The sequence below is a fragment of the Camelus bactrianus genome, chromosome 11 (genome assembly GCF_048773025.1).
Source record: "Camelus bactrianus isolate YW-2024 breed Bactrian camel chromosome 11, ASM4877302v1, whole genome shotgun sequence".
Classification (NCBI taxonomy): Eukaryota; Metazoa; Chordata; class Mammalia; order Artiodactyla; family Camelidae; genus Camelus; species Camelus bactrianus.
This window is the reverse complement of record NC_133549.1, coordinates 25321108-25337361: the sequence shown is the minus strand read 5'-3', so window position 1 is coordinate 25337361 and position 16254 is coordinate 25321108. Positions and strand designations below refer to the sequence as shown.

General features: G+C 46.2%; 1 long non-coding RNA gene across 1 annotated transcript; it reads right to left on the bottom strand.

Annotated features, from left to right (window-relative positions):
- Positions 1–868: 868 nt before the first annotated feature.
- On the bottom strand, positions 869–14902 carry LOC141579080 (uncharacterized). The gene is made up of 2 exons (XR_012510104.1): positions 14778–14902; positions 869–2056 (listed from the first exon to the last, which is right to left on the bottom strand). It is a non-coding gene; the product is annotated as an uncharacterized LOC141579080 (long non-coding RNA).
- Between the last annotated feature and the right edge of the window lie 1352 nt (positions 14903–16254).

Below are 16254 nucleotides of genomic sequence, written 5' to 3'. Positions count from 1 at the left end.
TAAAGCTGGATTTACGGACACTGAAATCCGAATTTCACATAATTGTTTTATTGTGGTAAAATATGAATAACATAAATCGACCATTTTCACCATTTTGAAGTACACAGTTCAGTGGCATAAGTACATTCACTTTGTTGTGCAACCAGCACCCCCATCCATCTGCAGAACTTTTTCATCTTCCCAGACAGAAACTCCATACAAATTAAACGATAGCTCGCCATCCTCCCTCCCCCAGCCCCTGGCACCCACCCTGCTGCTCTGTCTCTGTGAGTCTGATGATCTCAGTACCCCGTGTAAGTGGAATCGTACAGCATTCATCCTTTGTGTCTGGCTTATTTCAGATGCGACTTTCATACAATTTTTGCATGTCACAAAATATCACTCTTCTTTTGACTTTTTCAATGATTTAAAAACTTAAAAACCTTCCTTACCTCACCAGCTGTACAAAAGCTAGATTTGACCCGTGGGCCAGAGTTCTAAAGAAGGTTTTCACAAATGCAAGTCTGAATGACTGCCCTTTACCAATCCTGAAACTAAGGCACAGAGAGACCTAGCGACCTGCCCACAGTAACACAGCTACAAAGCGGCCTGACTCAGATCAGAGGCTGGGAATCTATACCCCCACCACACCATTTGGTATGGGAACAAAGAGGTAAACTTAAGATCCCTGAGTTTTTCCCCTAAATGTGGTTCCATGCTGAGTGACTTAGGGGAAGTTACATTGTTGCCGGTGAACCCACAGAGGAGGTCTCCACCAGCTGCCCATCCTGCGGACAGACTGGCAACGCATCAGACACTCTGCCTGAGCAGAAATGTCAAGTACGCACTCGTCCTTCTGACTGTCGTTCAAGTCAAACACACCACGCCAGACGGTGAATAGTCAGCTTTATTCACTCATAAGCCCTCCTTTCATTGGAACATGCATTACTTTTAAACACGGTGACTTGCCAGATGCTTAGAAGACACATTTTAAAGAGTAACAAATACGCCTCTGTTCCTTTCTGGTGGCAGAGGGGATCTTGGGTTTACAGCACTGGGCTCCCTGCAAACCCAGCTTTCTCCTGACTTTCTCCCCCCATCAGTCAGATTTCCCACGTGGGCTTTTCCTCAGGCCACCCCTGTTGGTGGGACCGTGAGCAGAGGAACCAGACAGGGGCCTGACGGGTGGAGGGCGGCCTTACCCAGGCCTGCGCAGCGATGCAGAGCGCGCTGATTGTTCGAGTGGGGCTGGGGACAGTCCGAAGGCCTGCGCTTCTAGGTCAGTGCCAGTGACAGGGGCAAACGGAGCTCGTGTGCAGGAAAAAAAATCACTCGGGTTCATTTTCAACAGCTGCCTTTCAAAAGCTGGAAACAGAGGACATAGGGCAGGGGCAGAGGCATGACTCTCTCTTGCTGTGTCTTCCAAATGGTCCCACAACTTCCCTTCCACAACCTCCCGCCCCAGGAACGGAGATGGCAAATCTCTCAATGGAGGGAGCTTGTGTCCAGGGTCTTGGATCGGCCTCTGTAGGCCGTAACCTTCCCTCCGTGACATTATAAAGTGGATCCTTGGAGTAAAGTGTCCTCAGGGCCTCCACTCAAGCAGAACACAAGCTTTCCATTTTCATTTAACTATTGCATCACTTTTGATTGACAGTCCTGGCTGGTCCTGTGGACACTGATAAGCCAGTGCTATTGTGAGCTCCTGTCTGGTGTTTGAGTCTCAAGAAAGCCTAGAAATAAATAGAACTTTGGATCTCTTTTTCGTAATAGATAACCAAGAATCCTGATTTACAACAAATCTCATCTTTGGGACAAGAATGAATGGCTGGGAAAACCCTGTTTCTTCCAAATTGGATGAACTACGTGACCAACGAAGCCAACTTTGGGCAAAGGAATGTGTCGGCATCATTACCACCATGATGAAGAGAAGGCGAAGCAGCAGCAGCAGCTGCTCATCTGAAAGCTGTAAGATGAACGTGGTCACGCGATCCTGGAAGGCATTCGTTCTGCAGAAATGCTTGTGCAAGCCAAGCACTGCGTTGGTCGCTCGATGGGCTCCAAAGATGAGATTAGCCTGCAGAAGGGTCGCAATTCAGGAGGGGAGAGCATACCAGTACATGGATAACCTTAACACAAAGCCAAGTGTACCGAAGAGAAGGCCGGTCAAGTGCTTTGGGGGCCCCAGAGAAGGGGGAGATGACCTCAAGCCTGAGTCAAGACAGTTTAAAACCTATACGTGTTAGGTCTTCAGAGCCTTTGGCTAGCGGCCTCTGGGCTGACCACCCCTGGTGTCTGGACCTGGGATGTTGCTTTGTTCCTCTTGATCGAGGTTCCTTACGCCTCCCTGTCAGCCCAGGCCCCAGCTCATGCCCTTGGCCCAGGGCTCTCAGGTGACTTCCCAAGTTCTCCAATTACAGTGTCGCCCTGCCCTGCCTCAATGTCCCAAGGGATGAAGTCCAGATCAGGGGCCACATCCCCGGGGGGCCCAAGCCTGCACCTCCCGTCTGCAGGAATGTCGACAGGCACCTCCTGCCCCATCCTCAAAAGGGCTGCTCCTGCAAGACTCTTGTTGGTGCCTGCTGGCAGCTCCACCAGCCTGGCAGAGAGCCCTGGTCCGCGAAGGACAGGCCTCATTTCTGATCACTCCATCCACAGGTCCTGGTCGGCTGCAGGTGCCCCAGAAGAGAGAAATGGATCATAGCAGGTCATCAACAACCCGGCACTGGGAGAGATGAAAGCAAACCGCGGTGGAACCAGATGATCTGAAAACTCAACAGAAAAAGCCGGGCTGGAGGGTCAAATTCGCAAGGTCAAGTGCTTGAGTTTTTCCATTCCCATTGTAACCAAATAGAAACTTCTGAATGTTATATTATATACTTCCCTGATGTTTTTAAGGAGGACTTTGACAAATATGGTGGCAGAAAAAAATAAGTAAAAATTCTGTATAAAGAAGATCATAATCAAAATTAAGTATCAAATCAGGAAAGAGATTTATAAAATATACAATAGGGGGTTACTATCCTCACAACCTAAGCAGCTATTCCAAAACAAGAAGAAACACATGCCCATTTTTTTTTAATGGCAAAAACCATGAAGATGCAGTTCTTGTAGAAGTAGAAATGACAGATACATAATAAAAAAAATCAACTTCCTTAGTAATCAAAGAACGTGAAAACATTAAAGCAAACTTCAGACACATTTTCTTACTGATCAGAAAAGGTTTAAGAAACCAGCAGGATGCCTTTTCAGCAAGTTGTAGGTAAATAAAACAGCCATATACTTCTGGTGGGACAGAAATTTGGTCAGTCTTCCTACATGGCAGTTTTTGATGTCAAACATCTTTTAAATATATCTTTAGCTTTTGTCCCAGCAACTTTATGTGGAAAGAAGTATGGGTGTGCACAAAATTTATTTATAAAGCACACTCACTCCTTTACGGATTGTAATACTGAAAGGCAAGAAACCATCTAAATGGCTAAGAGTGAATTAACTAAAAATAAAGAGCCAAATCATAAAACAGTACATAATCGTTAAGCTTTAGGAAAAATTTAATGACATAAAAAGATGTTCACAGTAAATTAAGTGAAGAAAAGCGTATTGCAAAAGTGTCGTATTGCGACATTTTTGTAAAAAAAATCACAGCTGGTATGTACATGGGAAATCATCTGGAAATACGTGCTTCCAGGAAATTGTTTTTGAATAGGTGGAATTGTCTGAGTTTTTCCCTTTTTCTCTATTTACGTTACCTGATTTTTCTGCAATGATCATGAATTTTTATAAAGAAAAAAGATTATTTTAATAATAAAAACATATGTAGGCAAGACTGGAAAAAACTGTTTGCAGCCAAGAAGAAACAGGTTGAAGATGGCAAAGGTAGAAAGAGCACCATACAAACACACACGAAATGGGAAATTATGCAACAGACATTTCACCAAAGATTAATGTAGTCCTAGTTAACAAAGATACGGCACACGGTCAGCAGTGTTGGTAATGAGAGAACTGCAAAATTAACAAACTAAAGGGAATAATTCTCCCATTTCCAACTAACTAAAGCATTCGAGTTTTTAAAAAACACATCCACTTTTAATTGAAAAGTGTTACACATGAGCCTGGTAAAAAGCATTTAATCAATATGAAAGGTTCAATGACACACCTCCAACCCCACTACTGAGGAATCGTAGTGTTAATATTTGAGCGTCGTTCCGAATTTCTCTAAGGCTACACAGAAGGATGAGAAGAAATAAGTTTATAGCATTTTTGTTATACAGATATCTAAGTGTGTTGTGTGTTATGTAATTATACGTTTATATTACTATAAATGTTATAGCATGAATTTCACACATAAATATATAAATATCTATATGTAACATGCTGTTCTTTTTTCCCTCTTCTGTCTCCTGAGCGCCCAGAATAGTGTCTGGCACACAGAAGGCACTGTATGTTTGTTGAATGCATAAGCTGAATTGTATCATATCATTATGCCATCTTAAAAGAATTTAAATTAATTTTAAAAAGCTGAAGAAATCTCAATAAATGCTTGTAGTTCGCTGAATTTCCAAAAGAAATATTAGCTCTTATAGATTCCTTCAAAGTTTAAAAAAAGTGATTAAAGTCATGAAGTGATAAGAGCCATTAAGTTTTTTTCCCCCAAATTTTTGTTTCAATTTTGACTTTTAATTCCTAAAAATAATAGGAAACTTGGACTTGTTTACTGCCACCTCCTAGTTCATGTTAAGTGTATTACATTGCCAAGTTCTTCATTGTAATCTATCTTTTTGTTTGGCGGGGCTCTTTCCCTGAAGAGCATGTAGGTGCTAGAATTCCTAAATTCTTTCTCACCTCGGTGTCTGCCTGCTGCTCTTTTGCTTAAATGACAACTCACAGCAGTTTAATATTTCTGGATTTTGCTTTCTTTCCTTCAGAACATTCTAGACATTGCTCCATTGTCTTCTCTTAGTGCGTCTGGGACACCTATTTTCCCCTTGCAGGCTTCTTCTGCTTGAATGTCTGAGAAGTCTTTGTTTATCCTCCAAGTTCAATATCTTAACCAGGATACGGTTTAATGTCAGCACTTACATATCATTTCCCCCCACCCCGTGGCCTTTTGATCTAAAGGTTTGCACTTTATTTCTGATGATTTATCTCTCTGAGTGTTTTTTTCCCCTATTTCATGTGTTGGGTCCCTAATTCAGAGACATCAATTATCATTATATTGGATCATCTTTGTCTTTTCTTGCTTTATCTCCTCTAACCTACGTTAAACTTTGCCCCTTTCCTGTTTATTTACCATGAATAATTTCAGTAATTCTTCCTTGTCAATAATTTGATTTTTCAGTGGTACCTTTATTATTCCTTACATCTCATGTATTAAGTCATCAAAATTATTTTTTTAAACTTGGTATGTTTCTATTGCACTGAAATCTTTTTAAATCTCCTATTATTTCACGTCATCTTGCTTTTGAGGTCTTGTTTTACTGGATTTATAGTCTTAAGTTCTTCTATTATTCAAAATGTTCATAGGTAGTTCCTGGAATATGTTTTCATTCAGGACAGGCCCTTGATCTTTTTTTCCCCCCAGCTGTGTTCCCTTTCTTTCACCTGTTGTTGTTTGCTATAATGTGTTTGCATGGTGGGCTGTACCACATCTCATATTGTTCAGGTTTAATGAGTGCAGCTCTGCACATACCTGTTTACTCTAAAGGGCAGGGGAATTTTCCTTGACCCCCATTTCACATTATCTGGGCCTTGTTGTCTCATAGGCTATAGCATAGTGGTGGATTTTACTAAACTCTCTACTCTTCCATAGTCCAGGGACACAGAGATGGGGAAGGGAACAATCATGGTGTAGGAACATGGCCACTAGCCTTCTCTTGGAAGTCCAGGCTCTGCTCTCTCTTTGGGGGATGCCCTGAGTATCATAAATCAAGGTTCACTCCACCCAGCCAAGGCTGTATCACACTTCTGTGGTTTTTGGCTTCCTGCACAATTGCAATCCTTGGCAACTTACTCTCTCCTGAGGTTTCAAGGTGACATTTAGGACCTTCCAAACTCAAGGGATCTTTTCACAGGGTTACCTATTCTTGCCTTTTCTGCTAGAGGCCCTGTTTCTCTCTAAATTGAAGAATATTAGTAGAAATGCTGAATTTTATCCAGCCTCTTTCTTTTCTTAGCGAAAGAATTTGGGACTCGGGAGCTGCACTGTATCAGAATTTTCTGGTTCTTTTCAAGGTCATGGCTTTTCTAGACACAAAAGGTAATTCCTTGTTTGGTTACTATTTGTGCTTATTTGCTGTTGTTTTGCTTTTTAAATTTCTGTTTGTTTACTAATTTATTTCATTAGCAATAAACAAATTGGAATTTGTTTATTTCATTAGGAAGTGGGAAAGATATACACACCCTTATAGCTTCTTTAGCCAGAAATCCCACCCTACCTTCTTAAGCAAAATGCTATATATGCTAAATATAATCATCTTTCTTGTGATTAGTGACCTCACTGAGATCAAAATCAGTGGAATGTCCCTTAGATGTAGCTGCAACGCCAGGTAATCGGGGAAGGTAGAGGAGTGAGGATCCTCTGACAGGACCTAGTCCCTGATGCTGGCAGTTGCTCCTTTTCCTCTGTCTCACATAGGTGAGACCAGCCTGTAAAGCCACGCACCCCTGATAAATCGCCTGTATTGAAGGGTGATCAGTGCTGCTGGTCTTACTAAGCCAAGTAGCAAGCAGATAAGTCCTACCCTACTGAGACTCTGTGAGGGAGCCTCTACCAGTTAGGGCTTCTTGGCTGTGAAGAACAGATAACAATTCTGGTGACTTAAGCAGAAAAAGAATTCACATGGAATTATGGGGTACCCCATATATTCAAAGAAAGACTGAGTATCTAGACCCAGAAAAGAGGGCCAAGGAAGCCCCAGGAACCTGAGAAGGAGGTCACAGAGGACAATCCCTTCTTGGCATTGCTGTTGAAGTAAACAAGACCAACCACCTTCAGTCCCAACGTCACTCTACTTGAGACTTAGAGTCACAGAGCGAGGGTCGGCTTGGTCCACCTCCTGACTATGCAAGAGAAGAGCATCTTGGGGAGACAGTTCTCCAAAGCATCACCAAGTTTCTGCTAACAAAGGAAGCGGGCCTAGACGCAGGGCAGGCAGAATCCTCTGCTGTTTATAGACTTAGCACTAGAAGACAAGGGTCTCCTGCTGGAATACAGCCAGGCCATTTTCCCTTGGAAAAAACATGTGCCTTTTAACAAAATGACAAACAGACACACATACACACACAATAAAAACTGCACCTGTAGTACATTATGTGATGGGTCAACCTTCCTCAGAAAATTCTAAGCTTTAATAATAATATAGTCTGGGGGAGGGTATAGCTCAGTGGTAGAGCACGTGCTTAGCATGCATGAGGTCATGGGTTCAATCCCCAGTACCTCCATTTAAAAAAAGGTAAATAAATAAGACCTAATTACCTCCCCCCTAAATAAATAAAAAATTAATAATTAATAATAATAATAATACAGTCTGAATAATGCATTCTGCAGCCTAGGTTAAAGCAGGAGGTAACTCTGAAGGCAGAGGTAAGTTAAAAACCCACTAACCCTGCCTTTGTAAGGGTAAACGTAAAACCACCATTTAGCATTAGAGTAGCTTACCCATGTAAAGATAAGGCGACAGTCCTGTAGAGGAAAGAACCAGGCAGAGGCCAAGCAGGTGATCGACTGGCCTTGCTACTCAAAGTGTGGTCTGCAGACCAGCGGCATCTGTATCATCTGGGAGCTTATTAAAAATGCAGAATCCCAGGCCCCAGCCCAGACTAAAATGAGTCAGAATCTGCATTTTAACAAGACCCGTAGGTGATCTGTGCAAACACGGAAGTCTGAGAAGCACAGATTCGGACTCTTAAAGCAAACTGCCTGGGTTAACATGTAGCTGATGTGGAAAAACTCTGGAAAACAAGCTTAGCTAACAAGTACAGATCAGAAAGACAAGATTAGAAAACCAGTGTTTTGCTATCCCATATGATACAAGGGACCTTGACTGCACTCACTGATGGCTGCTTAGATGGATGAAAGATGGACGGAGCTGCATCACGAAGTGACCAGGCTGACATCATCTGAACCCAGAGAACAACCTTCACATCATTAAAAACTGAATCACCAGACAGCCTGTGCAGTAGAGAGAAGGAGTGGTATCCATGAGAGACTTTTCAGAACATTAAACCTGAGTGGAATCCCACCTCTGGTTCTAACTCCCAGTTTAAAGGGAATATAAGAGACAAAGAAATATGTTAAACGATACCACTAAGATATAAATGGCAAAGTCCAGACTACTTTGCAAATAAATGGCATGGGGAGGGGAGGTGGGAAGTAGGCAACAGCTCTAGATTAGAAGACAAAAAAACATCAACCAAATGCAATGTTTGGTGGTCGCACTCTGATTCAAACATACTAACTGCAAAAGGACGTTTTGGGGGCAATCAGGGAAATCTGAACTTGGACCAAGTTTTATATGACATAGAAGAATAATTTGGTGGGAGGTTTTACAGCATTACTGTCATACAAAAAAAGGAAAAGTTCTTGTCTGTTAAGTAAACTAGCTAATGTATTTACAAGTGAAATGACATGCTACCCAGGAATGAAATACTCCAGAAAACCACAACAAATATGGGGAAGAAAGATGAAACAAGATGTCAGAATGCTGATAAATGTTGAAGTGGGTGATAGACACATAGAGGTTCATTATTTAATTCTCTATATTTTTGCATAAGTTTGAAATTTTCTGAAATAAAAGTTAAAAAACAAACAAGCAAACCTCTCTGGGCTCGTAGCTCAGCTCCAACACTCCCTGGCTGTGTGAGCAAGGGAAAGTTACTGAACCTCTCTGGGCCTCAATGTCCCCATTTATAAAATAAGAGTAACAGTGCCTGCCTCATGCACTTGTTGTGAGGATTCAGGAAGTAATACATGTAAAGCATATTCAAAAATGTCTGGCATATAGTATGCACTCAATAAACGTCCACCATTGACTCAGTGTTTATGTACTAGCTCCAATTCTGTATTGCAACAGAGCACGATGCTGTGTCTCTGAAAGCCCTGAGCCAATAAAATCTTTTAAAGACAAAGGTCTGACCTTATGGGGACATTAGCAAATACAGCAACTGTGAGCTTCTCCTGATTCCTCTTGAAAACAGAGGTAGTAGCTTGAATCCCATCCACTATCAACAAGAAGGGAAGAAGCACTGTCTCCACATGCTGATTCCAAGCAGTTGTAAAACTTTTCTGGTCCTTAGTCCACGCTCAGAAATTAGGTGCCTCACAGAATCTACAGAACGCTTCTAGAAGTTCATCTTGTGCTGTTTTTCTCCATTGAGTTTTCACAGATGCTATGTCTCAGGTTTTAAAGTCAAAACGATCCTTTCTGGAAAACAGCCAACACCACAAAACCCCAGACATGTGGCTCTAACTAAAAAAGGCCCCAGAATCAGCTGATGGGCTTGGTGAACTGAAGACTGCTTACATATGCATTCCTGGGGCTTCCAGTGGCTAAACCATGGCATTAGGAGATTGCATCCTTTAAAGGGACCTCAGTTTTTGTATCTGTAAAATGGGCATGAAAACATCTCCCTTGCATGATCCTTTGAGGATGAGCTGAGTTGACACACCTGAAAAGCACTTGCTCCAGGAAAGATTCTTGGTGACAGCTAGTTTCTTCTCAGAGGTGATTTCTCCCACTCCTCAGCCTATCCCAACCCTACTCTCTTGCTCTCCGAAGAAACCCCTCATTTCACTCCCCATCTGGTGCCTCCTTTTCTATTTCCACCAACAAAGAAGGCATGTATGGGACCAGCATCTCACCCCAGCCACTCTGCTGGCTATCTCCCTGAACCCGCACATACTCCCGACTGCCTGGCAGACCCTGGCCCTGGCACCTCTGCCCTGAATTTGAAGCCTAGGAGCTTTGAAAGATGCTTCAAAGTGGCTCTTTCCACCACTGGCCACCAGCCCCCCTCCTCCACACTTCAAAATTTCCAGTTGAGGCTGAGTCACATCTCACCCTACAAGGTGTGTCTGAGATTCACGATACCAAATGGGGACACACGTTTGATTCCTTTTCCAAGAACATTCCTCTTCCCCTTGAAAGAAAGGGAAAGAACAAAATATATGATTTCTGGCTCTCCATCCCATATTCTAAAGGAAACTATTGCCCCATAAATTATGAGAAAACATTAAGGTCCAAGGCCTAGTGGCTGCCAGTGGTACCGAGGGTGGGGTGACAGGCCTCAGGGCCCCAGCACTGCTCAGCACTGTCCCACCTTCTTTCAGGGTTGGGGTGTGCATTCTCTTCTGTTCTCAGAATATTCCAGATGCCTTAGGGCACTCACAGTCTCAGCCATGTGTCCGCCTTCCAGTAAACGCTGGCCCGCCTGGTGCCAGATAGGGCAGGATCTGGCTTGGGAGGACCCAGGAAGGGGAGTCAGTCCTCCTGCAGTGTGGCTGCAGCCCATGTGGCAGCAATTTGACACCTAATGTCATACTAACAGTTGACAGATGACTGAGAGCAGAGACCAAGGCAGGGTAAGAGAGGCCCAAACTCCCACCAATCCAGCACACCCCCTAGAGCTCTGAACTTGATCCCCAGCAGCCTGGCTGTGCCCGTGGGGCAAGAGCTTGGCTTCAGGCTCAGACCAGCCGACTAAACAGATCACAAGGGCACCTTCTGCAACGGGTCACTGATCATCAGCACAGCAAGGCTCCGGCCCCTCCTCTCATCAGCCAGGCTGGTCTCTGCTGCCAGGATGCCGTCTCCTAATGTCATCAAGGAACATGGCTTTCATACCAAAGGAATGGTGGAGATACCCAGTTAGGAATTCTCTAGAAGGTCCCGTGACGGCCTAGACAGCACACACACACAGACTAAGCCGGGAATTAAGCATGGAGGGCCTTGCTGCCCTTGGGGTGGTTGGAGGACCAGCCACCATACCTCACCTGGGAGCTTGTTAGAAACGCAGGCTCCCACACTCCACCCAGATGTGCGGAATCAGACTCCACATCTTGACGAGGTTGGTTTGTAAGCGCACTGAAGTTCAAGAAGCACTAGTTTATGACGCCTGTTGGGTTTCAGCCAACCCACCCAAGGTTACAATCAGCTCCTGGTGTGGTATCATTTGAGAAGTTGGCTCTATCCTCAAAGCCACTTGGGAACAGGATGTGGGGAGGGGGTGGGGAGGAAGTACAGTCTCTGGTTTGAATCTTGTTAAATATGGACCCCAAACTGGTCTGCAGAGCCCAGCTTCTCTTGGTGTCTGGGGCTGACAAGGAGGTGAGAACGCTGTGGTTCACTGTCAGGTAGCCACAGGTGGTGATGCTTCACTCCAGAAATGACAGGTGCATGGCTTCCATCTCAAACCCACACAGGGAAACTGGGAAATTCACCCAGCAGACAAGCCAGTCACATTTTTGTATTGCTATTTCCAATGCACTAAATTATAGTATTAATAATTATTGCTATTATTATTATTCACAACTACTGAATATTATTCAATTACTGAAAACTGACCATGAACCAGAAACTTTGTGTAATTAATTCGTGGAATTGCCCCAGGAACTCTTGTTCGTGAACCCATGAACCCCATAGATAGTTCATGCTGGAGTCCAGTGATTGGAACCCTGAGGAGGGTTCTGATGAGCACTGAAAAGTTCTGCGTGGCAGGTGGAGGAAAAAACAACCTGGAACCCAAAGCTGGACAATTAACCATGGAGCAACTCGTATGAGGGATGAACAGATTAGAAGCTCGGGTGTGAAAGGCAGAAAGGGCCGGGGGCCCAGCCTCACTCATTTCCTCTGCACAGAGAGGCGAGCAAAGCCCAGCAAGGAATGGTCTCCCCCAACTCTGGGTGCTGGCGACTTCGCCTCCGGGCTGGGCACAGAGCTGCTTCCCGGTTCCATCCCCAGTGCCATCCCCGCACTGGCCAGTTTTGTGTGGGTTCACTGGGCACATGGTAGAACAGGATCTCCACTCACTCCTGACCTCCAGTTTGTCTCTTCAGGGACTTCTCAGTGTCCCTGAGGGAAGCCACCGTGCAGTGGGCTCGGTGAGACAGAAGTGAGTTTTAACCAGGCCTAAGTGACGTGCTCCAAAGGCTTCTGCACGGAATGTGATGTCCCAAAAAAATGAAATGGATTCCCATCGTCTTTTTAAAATGCCTCCAGACTGCATAATCAGAATGTGGTGATCCACACAAAGGAATATTACTGAGTCACAGAAAGGGATGAAGTACTGACACCTGCTACCAGGGTGCACCTTGGAAACACTACACTAAGTGAAAGAAGCCAGACATGCAAGACCACAAATTATATGCCCCCCTCCACACGACATGCCCAGAGCAGGTAAATCCACAGAGGTGGAAAGCAGTCCCACGCTCCCCAGGGCTGGGGGAGGGGAGCAGGGACTGAATGCTCATGGGGACTGGGGTTTTCTTTCAAGATGATGAAAATATTTTGGAATTTACATAGCACAACATTGTGAATGTACTGAATGCTGATGAAATGTACATTTAAATTGATGATTTTTATCTTATGTGAATTTCATCAATTAAAAAAAGAAAATGGAAGGAAAAAAAAGGCCCCAGAGACCATATATTGAAATTGAAGAGGGTGTTTGTCTTTGAATGGAAAGTTCTTCCTGACTTTGGCTCTTAAGAGCCTCTCAAGACCCTCCCTCGTAAGTCATGACCTGACGGATGCCCCTGAGGCAGGAAGGGTGGAGGAAAGACCATGGGCTTGGCTTCTGGGGGTGACCTTGAGCAAGACATTTCATGTCCCCAAGCCTCCATTCTCCCCTCTATACAACGGGGTAATAGAGTTGGGTCCATCTCCTTCACAGGTGATCGTGAGGAACAAATGGAACAGGGGCTGTGAAAGCCATCCAAATACTATGTGTAATTACGAAAGCAGGTTTGCTGTAAGGCAAAGAACTAGCAGTAACCCCTTTTAATGACTGTAGATGAAAACTTACACAAAGTGGATCATAGCACTTAGGGGACCCCAAGAAGCCATTTTGGCCATCCCCCAGCCTCTTGGAAAGAATGGCCACGCTAGGCTACGGGGGCTCTGGCACATTCACTTATTTAAAAAGCATTTGGGGCACCAATTCTGGGCCACACCCTCTTGAAGGTGCTGCAGAAACAGAACAAAATGGACAGAAATCTCTTCTCATGAAAGTTACTTTCTGACCCCAGGGATGAGCAGTTGATTCACAGGTGCAAACACGTGGCTTCACTCTGCACTCGCCCACTCATGCCTTCGCTGACACTCGTGCTAATTAGAGAAGACAGGGCCCTGCCAGAGGCAGCACTGGGTGTTTATGTGGAGCTACCCAATCCACCTGCCCACCTTGCTGAAATGCCACTCTTTTGAGACCACCATTGTCCCTTCAGGCTATGTCACTTAAAATGCAGAGGTTCCATGAAACTAGGAGCCGTAGCCATGGTATGAACTAGTTTATCAATCGATTAACCCAGGAAAACGGAAAGGTGGTGGCAGGTAAGAAGCAGGTGCACATAAGTGCTCAGAAGGCAAGGAACCCAGAACAGGAGATCTGGGCCAGAGTATACTGTCCACCCCTGGCCAACTGGGCTTAAGGAGGTAGAACACCTGCTGGGTCCCTTGGAAAGCCAGGATGCTCAGCCTGATGAGAAAGGGGCAGACAGAAAGCCACAGGGCATCTTCCCTGAGACCTGCAGCTGCAGGATCAGGACAAGGAAAAGCCCTGATAAGGCCACTGTGACATGAGAGGGAGAAGATACTGACACTGACTCCAGTAGCTGCATCGGCCCAAATGAGCTCAAATCAACCAGATAACTAGTTCAGTAAACAAGTCCTTGGGCCAAGCACCCAGCCATCCGTCATCCACCCAGCAGGGTTCTGAGGGCGCTGGGACCCAGGACAGGTACGTTCTGATGAGGGGCGGGGAGGGAAAGCAGATGAGGTAAGGACTAATCTGGAGACAAGGGGTGCAGGGTGCTAGGCTGGGAGCTCCAGCCAGAGAGGAGCTAGTGTGAGGGGAGGTGAGTGGGAAGCAGTACACACCTGCTCAATAGGCTGGAAGGTTGTAAACAATAAGAGTGGAGGGGAAGAGGGAGAAGATGGAGGGAGAGAAAGGCAGGGGGTAGGGAGGACAGAAGGAGGGAAGGAAGAGAAGGCAAGGAAAATGGGACAGAGGAGATAGGCCGCCTACGGACCCAGGAGCAGCCTGTGCCAGCCCAGTGCCATCCTGCTGAGTCCTCGGCTTCCCCCACCCGCCCGCCCCACAGCCCATCAATGCCTCTTCTGTGATTCAGGTACAAGCCCCAGCCCCCTCCTCTGCTGCCACTGGGGAGCTCAGAGGCCTCGCATCATCTGGTGCCCCACGCGCCGGGGCGTAGGGCAGGGAGACAGCCTCTCGCGCTGGCACCAGGGGCTGCAAACAACCAACTGATCACTGCCCCTTTGTGTGGGAACAATGGGGCTCCCAAGAGCCCCACGAGCCAGAGGGAGGAAGTCTCAGGACAATGACCGCCCTTCCCCCATTTCCTAGTCTGCATGGAAATGTGGGGATGGGAGACATCCCAGTGTGCGCGGTCTCGGTGGCTCGGTGACCCCGGCGGGCCCAGGTCCTCACCGCACGTCGTCCTCACCGCACGTCGTCCTCACCGCACGTCGTCCTCACCGCACGTCGTCCCCACCGCCGAAACCCGCCTGCCGGTCCACCGCCTGACCCCACACCTGCCCCGTTTCCCGGCCCCGCCGGCGTACCTGCTCAGCAGTCCCCTCATCTCCACGCCCCCCGCTGCCGTCCTGGCTGCGCCTGCGTCCCCCGTCTGGCCTCTGCCACGACCTCCCGGCCGTGCGCCGTGGGCCCTCTCACCGCCCCCTCCTCCATCTTCCTCCGCCAGCCGCCGGCGTGGGCTCCCTGACAGTGCGCACGCGCGGGGGCGCCGCGGGCCGCCCCACCGCCTGGGGCTTGCAGACGGGACCGTATCCACCCGCAGTTCTGCAGGCTCAAGTCCAAGGTCAAGGCATCGGCAGTTTTGGTGTCTCTTTGGCTGCAGATGCCACCTTCTCTGTGCCCTCTGAGCTCATCCTTTGGTGTCCCTTCCTCTTCTTATAGGGACACCAGTCCAGGAACACCAGACATAGGGCCCTACCCTTATGTCCTCATCTAACCATAATTACCTTTTTAAAGATCCTAATCTTTACATACAGTCACACTGAGGGTAAGGGCTCCAACATACAAATTTTAGGGAGACACAGTTCAGTCGTAACGGCATCTCTGTATCACCAGTGTCTCCTGTCACCTCCCAAAGCTTCTGAGGGTAGCTGATGGCATTCCCCACACCACAGCCCTCATGGGGCACCTCAGTCTTACCTCCTGTCTTTCTCAGAACTCATCACTGTTGGACACTACAGTACATACTTATCTGTTTGTTGTCTAACTCTCTTTACTGAAATGCTACCTCATTGGAGGCGGAGAATTTGTCTCATTCAGTACAAAATTCCCAGTCCCTGGAACAGGGCCTGGCACTTAGAAGGTGCTCAATACATATTTGTGGAAGGAAGGACTCCCTTTACTTCTTACACTGCATTGTGCTCTCTGCACCACCACCACCCCTTAAAACTCTGAGCTCCACTCATGCTGTTCCTTGGGTCTAGAACACACTTCCAACCCCTCCTTTGTCTGAACAAGCGTAATTTATTCTCCAGCCTTCAGCTCTAGGGATTGCCTGCTCTGCGGCTCCTGTGTGGGCTCAGGACCTGGGTACAGGCTATTGACTTTGCTGTGCTGTGCTGAAATTTTCTGCTTACACATGACTGTTTCATCCAACTGGACTGGAAACTTCTCATGGGTAGGGCTGTGTCTCTCCCATCTTGTTACACCCAGTACGTAGCACAGAGTCTGGCTCTCCAAAGCAGTATGAATCTTTTTTGATGTGCACTAAACCTTGATGTCTTGCCTCATTTGCTCCAAAACCTTTATCCGCTCATCTATTTGTTTCTCCAACGTGTTAGTCAGCACCTACGTAGAATGTCTTCACCTGGGGCCCATGAATTCAGGGAGTCTGTGAACTTAGATAGAAAAAAACAATGACACCTTTCATCTTCCTAACCTTGAATATTCAGCATTTCTACCAATGATGAACGCAGGCCCCAGACCACAGTAAGTATCAGCAGTACCTGTGACTTTTGTCACCCACAGAAATCTCAGGTAGCTTCATATCAGATGTTGTAAAAC